Source organism: Clarias gariepinus, chromosome 8, assembly GCF_024256425.1.
Source record: "Clarias gariepinus isolate MV-2021 ecotype Netherlands chromosome 8, CGAR_prim_01v2, whole genome shotgun sequence".
NCBI lineage: Eukaryota > Metazoa > Chordata > Actinopteri > Siluriformes > Clariidae > Clarias > Clarias gariepinus.
In genome coordinates, this window is record NC_071107.1 from 32,300,637 (window position 1) to 32,310,972 (window position 10,336).

At 39.4% G+C, this 10,336-nt stretch overlaps 1 non-coding gene across 1 annotated transcript; it reads left to right on the top strand.

Annotated features, from left to right (window-relative positions):
- The first annotated feature begins 550 nt into the window (after nucleotides 1-550).
- On the top strand, nucleotides 551-623 carry trnav-aac (transfer RNA valine (anticodon AAC)). The gene has a single exon. It is a non-coding gene; the product is annotated as a tRNA-Val (tRNA).
- Nucleotides 624-10,336: the final 9,713 nt, after the last annotated feature.

Here is a 10,336-nt window from a genome sequence, read left to right on the forward strand (position 1 = left end):
TGATGCACATGGGGAGCGAAGTGAAAATTCTTAGCCATCCAGGTGAAGATCTGGAAGTTGAATCATGTCATTTAGATGACTTCCTTTTTTTATAGATATGCTTTATTACTCACACAAGCTTTTTCAGACTTAGTAGTGAAACATCTACTGAACAAAAAAGGAGTCCAATTGACATGGCTCAACTTCCAGCTATGGGGAGCGTACTGAGGCTGTACTAGTCCAATGGAAGAGCTTGTGTGGATCAAGTTGTTGAACAGATTAATGCTGGTTCTGATAAAAAGTCAGAAGACAGTGCATTACTTTTATGTTGGCAAAAGGAGAATTTACTCAATATTAGGCAGGTGGTCATAATGTTATGGCTGGTCTGACATAAGTGACAATAAGAACTATTTTACATAAGTACAATAGTCCACTTCGGGATGTGCTGTTATAGTAAACACACTTTGTTTTTGTTTTTTTGGCACATCAACGTCATCACATCAACTTGCTAGGAATTAAATGTTTATATATATATATATATATGAGAAAGTTGCAGGCCTTCTGCATGCAGGTTTCCGTAGTGTAGTGGTTATCACGTTCGCCTAACACGCGAAAGGTCCCCGGTTCGAAACCGGGCGGAAACACACCTTTTAAAAAAAAAGAAAATCTTTTTTTAAATTTTATATTTTGTTCAAAATTATGCATATACATTACATATGCATTGATGTTATATGATAACATCGTCATGTGTACGAATTATGTCCCAATAAGACGTTTAAGCCTGTTCAGAATAATCGAAGTTGTAATGCCATTTTTATATAAACAACTGTTTAAAATCACACTATATTTAATTATTAAGGGATTCCAAGCGTTAGATGAAAAAGTACAGATCTAAAGATCTCAGATATGAACGATATGTCTTTCTCTGCTAAACAGGTATTAAAATGTTAGCTTGTAACCGCCGGTTCTAGAAAACCAGTTTTATTATTGCGGGTCCACTAGATGGCGCACAAAACTACAGCTGGGGTTTCTGTACACATTCCAGTTCACTCGAGTGTCTCTGGATTTCACATTTCACAGCTTACTAACTTTACCAACCTACATTACACTAATCAGCCATACCATTATGACCACCTTAAGTTCCCCCTTTTGCCACCAAAAGTGCTGCACTCTTTTCTGTCACCTTTCTATTCTGTTGGATGGGACTACACGGGCCAGCGTTCTCTCCCCATCTTCATCAGTAAGCCTTGGACGCCTATGACCCTGTTGCTGGTTCACTTGGATCACTGTTGGTGTATCCTGACCACCGCAGACTAGGAGCATCCCACAAGAGCTGCAGTTTGGGTGTTTCTTGATCTAGGTGTCTAAGCCATCACATTTCGACCCTTGTCGAAGTCATTCAAATTCTTACATTTGCCTATTTTTTATTTTTTTTTTGTGCTCTCAACACATCAACTTCAGAAAGAAAATGTTCACTTGCTGGCTAATATATCCCACCCACCTCAAGATGTCACTGAAATAAGATATTGTAACTGTAGCTGCTGTGAGAGAGGCCAAATTGTGATGGATGATATGATGATGGGTCAGAGCAACTCCAAAACTGCAGATCTTGTGGGATGTTCCCAGGGTGCAGTGGTCAGGACCTAACAAAAGTAATCCAAGGACAGAAAATCAGTAAACTGGAGACGAAGTCATGGGTGGTCAAGACCCATTAATGCACTTTGGGGAGTGAAGGCTGGCTCGGGTAGTAGAAGAGCTACTGTAGGTCAAGTTGTTGAAAAAGTTAATGTTGGTTCGGATAGAAAGGTGTCAGAACACAGTGCATCACTGTTACAGTATGATGACAAAAGGGGGATCTACTCCATATTAGAAAGGTGGTCATAATCACATGGCTGATCAGTATATGTTTTATTGGCTTTTATATCCGATGGTTGCTTACTTCTTGATGTGATATTTTTCTATAAACACAGCTCTGACAGCAGCTCCTACTGCATTTCCAATCACAGGTCTGTATTAATCTGTGAAGATTAAACCATGCAGTGCAAGACCATCACCTGAGACAAAGTGATCGTGCAAACGTATAGCTTGTGATGGAGACTATATTAAATATTCACTTTGTATAGAGGAGGAGTTACTCTAGCAACATGTGAAAATTGGACAACCTATGTCAGTTAATAAATAAATGTCCACTTTTGCAATACTTTAAGTACGGCCCTTGTAATAATGAGATTAAAAAAGGATGCTGTGGTTTTTTTTTATAAAGAATAAAAAAAGACATGGCATTTTAGGGATAAATTAGTTCTGGTGGAAACTGAATCTCCACTTTGCATGTTTTCATCACACCTACATGTTGTTGATTCAGCATGGCTGGGAGGCGTCTATGTTTTTTTCTCTCTCGCCTTTTTAATTTCAACACATGGAGGTGAAACCTAACGTCGTTTCTTTCTCATGAGGTAAGCCGAATGGAACATAATTAATGCTTAATCCTTAAAGGATCAGCATTGATAAACATATAATTTTAATTTCTTGACATCGAGTTTTACAAAACAAATCAATCTCTTGTTGGTAGTTTAGGCCACAACCATGAGTTAAATAATTAAACAAGTAGGTCGGATTGTCGGTTCAATCAGATTTTTCAGTTCATACCAAAAATACCGCTACTAGTGCTACTTTGGTTCGTACTGATGTTAAACAGACTGTTACAGTACATGCAGTACGTCCTGTGTTGTTGTCCGCTTGCAGCTTGGCTTTTCTTTCAGGCTCATACCATCGAGATCCTCGCTCAATATATCACGTTACATTACTTAAAAAAATCATTTGAGTGAAAAAGCGCCTCACTTGCACTTTTGTCTAAAAACTTCATCCATGAGCGCATGCCTGTGTGTAAACTTGTGGTGGAAAATGATGTGCATGTGTCTGAGTTATACTGAAGCGAGTCATTTTCCCCACTGCACTAATACACTGGGTTATATACTGACCTGAGGGGAAGAAAACGCTGTTTATTAGGTTATTTGAAGTGAAGATGAATGAAGAAGAGTCTCAATTTAGCTTGAATAGTAGATGGGTTTAAAGCAAAGTGTTTGTTTGGTGTATTTTGCTACACCTGTAGAGCTATTCTTATAATATTCCCAAATTATCCATAGTGTGTGTGTGCCCGGTGTACACCACCTCATGCCCCAAGTCTCCTGGGATAGGCTCCAGTCTCCCCGCGACCCTGTACACAGGATAAAGTGATATATAAAGCGAGGAAAACAGGTACACACAGTAAAAAAAGAGAAACACACACACACACTACCTTTATCTTACGCTGCATACACAGGGAGATGCAGCGTAAGATAAAGGTAGAGGTGGCCAAGGCCAAACAAAGAGCATATGAGGAGAGGTGGATCTGTACAAAGAGATAGAGATGGGAAGGATGTGCAGCATGTTAGAGTGATTAAAGACAGGGATGGAAATGTACTGACAGGTGCCATGAGTTTGATGGGAAGATGGAAGGAGTACTTTGAAGGGTTGATGAATGAGGAAAATGAAAGAGAACGCAGAGTAGAAGGGGTGGCTGTTGTGGAGCAGGAAGTAGCAAAAATCAGTTTTTTTGTGAGGTGAGGAGGGCGTTAAAAAGGATGAAGAGTGGAAAGGCAGTTGGTCCTGATGACATACCTGTGGAGGTATGGAAGTGCTTAGGAGAGGTGGCAGTAGAGTTTCTGACTAGTCTGTTTAACAAGATTTTGGAGAGTGAGATTTCAGAGAAATGGAGGAGGAGTGTATTGGTGGCGATTTTTAAGAACATGGGGGATGTGCAGAGCTGTGGCAACTACAGAGGAATAAAGTTGATAAGCCATACAATGAAACTTTGGGAAAGAGTAGTGGAAGCTAGGTTAAGGGCAGAGGTGAGCATTTATGAGCAGCAATATGGTTTCATGCCTAGAAAGAGTACATCAGATGCAGTATTTGCTTTGAGGATGCTGATGGAAAAGTACAGAGAAGGTAACAGGGAGTTGCGTCTTTGTAGCGTACGACAGGGTGCCGAGAGAGGAGCTGCGGTGTTGTATGAGGAAGTTTGGAGTGGCAGAGAAGTATGTTAGAGTGGTGCAGGACATGTATGAGAGTTGTAGGACAGTGGTGAGATGTGCTGTAGGTGTGACAGAAGAGTTCAAGGTGGAGGTGGGTCTGCATCAAGGATCGGCTCTGAGCCCCTTCTTATTTGCTATTGTGATGGACAGGATGACAGATGAGGTTAGACAGGAGTCTCCATGGACTATGATGTTTGCATATGACATTGTGCTTTGAAGCAAGAGCAGGGAACAGGTGGTGAAAACCTAAAAAGATGGAGGTACACTCTGGAAAGCAGAGGAATGAAGGTTAGCCGTAGCAAGACAGAATAAATGTGTGTAAATGAGAGGAACCTAAGTTGAACGGTGAGGCTACAGGGAGCAGAGGTCAAGAGGGTGCAGGACTTTAAGTACTTAGGGTCAACGGTCCAGAGCAATGGAAAGTGTGGAAAGGAGGTGAAGAGGCGGGTACAGGCAGGCTGGAATGGGTGGAGAAAAGTGTCAGGTGTGTTATGTAACAAAAGAGTATAAGCCAGAGTGAAAGGAAAGGTGTTCAAGACAGTGGTGAGACCAGCGATGCTCTACGGCTTAGAGACAGTGGCACTGAAGAAAAGACAGAAGGCAGAGTTGGAGGTAGCAGAGATGATGTTGAGGTTCTCTTTGGGAGTGACAAGGATGGATAAGTTTAAGAATGAGTTCATCAGAAGGACAACCAATGTTAGATGTTTTGGAGATAAAGTCAGAGAGGCCAGATTTAGGTGGTTTGGACATGTTCAGAGGAGAGACTGTGAGCATATTGGTAGAAGGATGCTGAGATTGGAACTGCCAGGCAGGAGGTCTAGAGGAAGACCAAAGAGGAGATTTATGGATGCAGTGAGAGAGGACATAAAGTTAGTAGGGTTAGGTGGAGGCAGATGATTCTCTGTGGAGACCCCTGAAAGGGATTAGCCAAAAGAAGAAGACACACCACGGGCAATTTGGGAACACCAATTAGCCTAATCTGCAGGTCTTTGGAAACCCACCAAGCATGGAGAGAACATGCAAACAGATATGGGAATTGAACCAAGACCCTGGAAGTGCAAGTCGGCAGCGCTAACCACTACACAACCATGCCACCTTTAGCTAGATTGTATTTGCTAATTTTAATGCTAGCTAACATTTGCAAGAGTGAATAAACCTGATGTCAGTTAGCATTAGCTAGGGTTTTCCTCAGTTCCTTGGAGAGGGGGACCTTTGCTATTTTCTTTTGTGAATACTTTTTCTATTTCTATGTTTTCCTTTTTCTTTGACTGAAATTGAGTTGGCACTTTAAACCCTTACCAAAAGCATTTTTATATGAATTTTTGCACTTTTATTTGCACTTTCTTTCTTTCTTTTTTATTTTATAAGTACATCATCTGCTACATTTCTTCATTTCCGTTCCTGTGACCTCTGTCAGGCTTAGCTGAGATTGCTGGTTGTGTATTTGTTAGCTCACTCGCTAACCTAAGATGATTTGAAGAATAATCATTTTCAATTCAGTAGGGAATTTAATTTTCAGACCAACTGGAGCATGATAAACATTCCTCAAGATTCATGTATTAATGACAAGCTTCTTATCAGACTATTATGTACAGGAATATGTTTTCCAGGATCTACGAGGCAGGTTTATCTTTCTGCTGTGTTTGGGTTTGAAGCCTGTCTGGGCAACTGGGGACTGAAGCTAGAAGAAACAACACCTTTCTATGGACAAAAACGTCACAACCCATTATGTTTTGCTAGCATATTGCTTAGCCTAGAAATCATTCAGAAGGCAACTTGTTTGCAAATTTCACTTTTTAGTCATTTTTAAACGTTCAGCTGGGTCTCCAGTGTGCGTATACAAACAAACAACAGCAAAAAAATCATGCTGTTTATTTTTTTCCCATTTAGTTTTAGATTCTCCTCCCCCAGCTTGTTGCTCAGCTCCGCTGTTTTGTTGAGTGGGTGCTTCAGGAGTAGCTCATTTAAATAAACACTAAAATGGCGCATTTGGAGGAGGAGTTAAACGTTTGCGGTATGAAATAACCTGTCATCTAAAGGGTATTTTAGCTGGAGCATTAACACACACACACACTTAGGGGAACAAGCAAGTCTGTGTCACACTCACTCACACAGGCTTGATTTTGCCCTCTGTTGAAAAATTGCAAAGTGAAAAAAAAAAAGAAAAAAAGATGCTCACTTTAATTGAGCTGAGTGCGCCAGCCTTCTGTAGTTTGTGGTACTTTAGCGACGCTTTGATCAGCGGATTGAGGGATCACAAGCTCACAGGCTACATACAACAGAATTGCAGTTCCATTAAGACAGCTTGTGCTAAATTTGATAACTTAAATAAACATTCATGTCAGAGCAGGTTAAAAAAAAAGGAAACAATCTGCAGTTACAGTATACTGTAAATTCTAATGCAAGATTGAACATTTGTTGCTTCTTCTTTCTGCTTCTATGTTTTTACCTTACCAACCCATAACAGACAGATCCTTTCATTCATTCATTTATTCGTTTGAACATTTTGAAAACGAATGCAATCACAGTTAATGAAATTAGGATGACTATCCCCTCTCTTCCTTATTCTCTATACCGCTTATCCTGGGTCTCTGGAAGCCCAGAGCCAATCCGATTCAGGACATGAGGCAGGGTACAACCTGGACGGGGATTCCAATCCATCACAGGGCACACAAGCACACACAACCACACAGAACCACACACACACACACACACACACACACACACTCACTCACACACTATGGAAAATTTGGAAATGCCAGATAGCATAATCTGCAAGTCTTTGGACTGTGGAAACTGGAGCACCCAGAGGAAACCCACCAAGGAATGACAATCCTAATTCTGCAAAAATGTAAAAAATTGTAAAAATAAATAAATAAATAAAGTAAAGCTTCTGCTGATTTTTTCATGCATTTTCTTATAATTTTGTCATTTCTTTTGCCTTTTTTAGAGAAGTAAGACGAATAGGCAAGCCAAAACTGGTGAAAGAACTAATTCTTCATACGAACAACTTTGTGTGCAAGACAATCAGCTTGTCAGGGCGACTCAGATGGCCTGCTTCTTTGTGAATTGTATCCTGATTCTTATCACGTAGAGTAGGTCTACTTAATAGCGGCCTTTAGCTCTTTTGCATTGTTGGGTCTGGTGTCTCTAACCTGTCTCTTCACAATACCCCAAAGAATTCTCTTCACGGGGTTCACGTCGGGCGAGTTTACTGGCCAATCATGCACTGAGATACCATGGTCTTTAAACCTCCACCTGTGCCTGGATTCTGTGCCTCTCCTATCTTTCTCCATACACTGTCATCTTAATTTCCAAATGCAAAATTTAGTTTCATCTGAAAATAGGACTTTGGCCCACTGAGCAACAGTCCAGTCCTTTTTGTCCCGAGTCCAGGTAAGACGCCTCTGACGTTGTCTCTGGTTAAAGACTGGCTTGAAACAAGAAATGCGACAGTTATAGCCCATGTTCTGGATACATCTGTGTGTGGTGGCTCTTGAGGCACTGACTTCAGCTGCAGCTAGTTTCAGTAATTAGCTGATTAGTGACACCATGAGTTCCAATATAGAACTTTTTCACAATATTCTAATTTTCTGAAAAACTGAATTTTGGAATTTTATTAGCTGTAAGCCCTAATCGTCTATATAAAAAGAACCAAAGACTTAAAATATATCAGTCTGTGTGTAATGAATATAGTTCACTTTTTGAAATGAATTACTGAAATTAATTAGTTTCATCTTTCCTGTGCATCTCTGAACTAATATTTAGTTGTATAACCATGCTTTTTTGAGAACTGCTTCACATCTGTGATAATTGTACTACACGCCACAATTCCTCTGTATTTCTTGGTTTTGCCTCAGAAACAGCATTTTTAATGTCAGGTCACAAGTTTATTATTGGATTAGGGTCTGGGGATTGGGCTGGCCACTCCATAACCTCAATCTTGTTGGTCTGGAACCAAGATGCTGCTTGCTTACTGGTGTGTTTGGAGTCGTTGTCAAGGGCATTTCCTCTTCAGTTTAAGATGACCTCTTTAAGTATTCTGATGTATTCAAATTGATCCCTGATCCCTGAAATGTAATAAATAGGCCCAACACCATAGTACGGGAAGCATCCCCATATCATGATGCTTGTGCCTCCATGCTTTACTGTCTTCACAGTGTACTGTGGCTTGAATTCAGTGTTTGGAGGTCACCTGACAAACTGTCTGCAGCCTCTAGACCCAAAAAGGACAATCTTGCTTTCATCAGTCCACAAAATATTGCGTCATTTCTCTTAAGGCCATTAGGTGTGTTCTTTGGCGAACTGTAACGTCCTCAGCACATGTCTTTTTTTCAACACTGGGACTTCTTGCTGATAGTTTGGCTTCACATAACCGTCTTCTAATAGTAACAGTACTTACAGGTAACTTTAGGTGTTTTCTTCCACATCTTTCTGGTTTTGATCTCCATTTTAAAGCAATTGATATAATTTTAGCAGAGCAGCCTATCATTTATCTGCACTTCTTTGTATGTTTTTTTCCCATCTTTAATCGTTTTACTCTGATTTTCAGATAGAAATGCATAGGACAACCTTTTCTGCATTTATCCTCAAATAAGGGGAACTTGTTTGACACCTGTTTTCGACGGGATAATTTACCCCATTTCAATTAATGATTAAATTAATGGTGCATCCAATCATGACTGTTGGGTCTGTTGGTTTTCTATTACTCCACTACACTTACAAGTAAAATATATACCATGAAGAAATATAATTTTTCCCAAAAACAATTATTGATCTGGTTACTGATGTTGGACTGATATTATTTTGAACACAACTGTATGTATGCATTCAATTGTTTTTGTCTATTGATACAGTCCATCTGGCCAAAGGCTTAAATATGCTCTCTTTGCTGATGATAAACAGAGAACAGACATATCATGCGTATGTGTGTGTTGGTCTCTCTCCCAGTTCTGGGTCAGCCAGTAAGCGTATCAGCGTGCAAAAAACCCATCAAGCAGTACTTTTTCCTGTAATTTATTCTAAAATTTAGCTAATTTAAACAGCAATATTGAACTATTAATGCATTATGTTGTATTCAAACATACAGTATGTATATAAGTTAACAGCAAATAATGGCACAAATGATCTCAACAAGAGGGTGTTTGCCAATGTTTATTCTCAAATAAAAAAATAAGCAAATAATTATTGACTAATACGATATTATATGTAATAAATTGCAGCCTTTTGTGTTTAAATAATTGCACAGATTCATAATGTAATTTAGATTTTTGTGTGATTGATTGTGCTACTTCTACTTGACTTGACTTGACTTGCAGCACTAGTGTAAAGGTGTATTTCTGGAGTATTTCTGACAAAAAGTGCAATAGGAATTGTTTTTTTTTTTTGAAGAAACACGTGATTGTTTTATTTCAAAAATGGTTTTATTTTAAGGGTACCAGATAATAATTATGGCCCAAGCACTATGACATCAGCCCTATTATGTCATAGTGTGTGAAAGGCCATCATATTCTTCTAAGGATTTTTTTCCCCTCATCCGTGGCATTTTAGGGGTCTTAACATGTTGGAATCTGCTGCCATTAGGACGCCCTACATAATTTATCTGCACAGCTCATACACACTTGCACGTATGCACACGTAACCAGGTGGCGATGGCACACGGTGCTTGGGTCCACTTATTGTGGCTTGCAACTGTATTATTTTATTTTTATTTAACTAATAATTATTTCTGGGCAACCATTACAAAGAAAGCTGACGGACTAAAAAATGAATCGCTCTATTTGTATGTATATACCCAGTGGCCAGGTACATCCAGCTTGAATGTGCATTCATTAACCCTTTTCTAGACCTACTGTACCTAGCACTAGCCCATCTGCTGCTGTGCACAATGTGTGAGCCACTCTTTCAACCCCATTTACCCATTTCTGACCAGACGTAATTGGCACAACAGGGAACATGTACTGTATACACATTTAGACATTTATTGAGATGCAATTTAAACATCGTGATGACTTTCTCACCTTCTGTTACTGTAGACTCATTTAGTTATATTTTCATTTTTTCTTTGTTAAATAACAGCATTACAATAGAAATGTTAGTGTTTCAGTACAACTACATTCATGAAAAATTACGATTTGACTTTTAAGCCACAGCTATGGTTAGCACTGCAGTTCTACGTAATTAATCAACAACTGACTATTCAGGTAAACGACTAATCTAATGAATTTTCCAAAATTAATATGATGTTTGGAACTATATCAATGTCTATGCGAGTGTCTTAATCATGG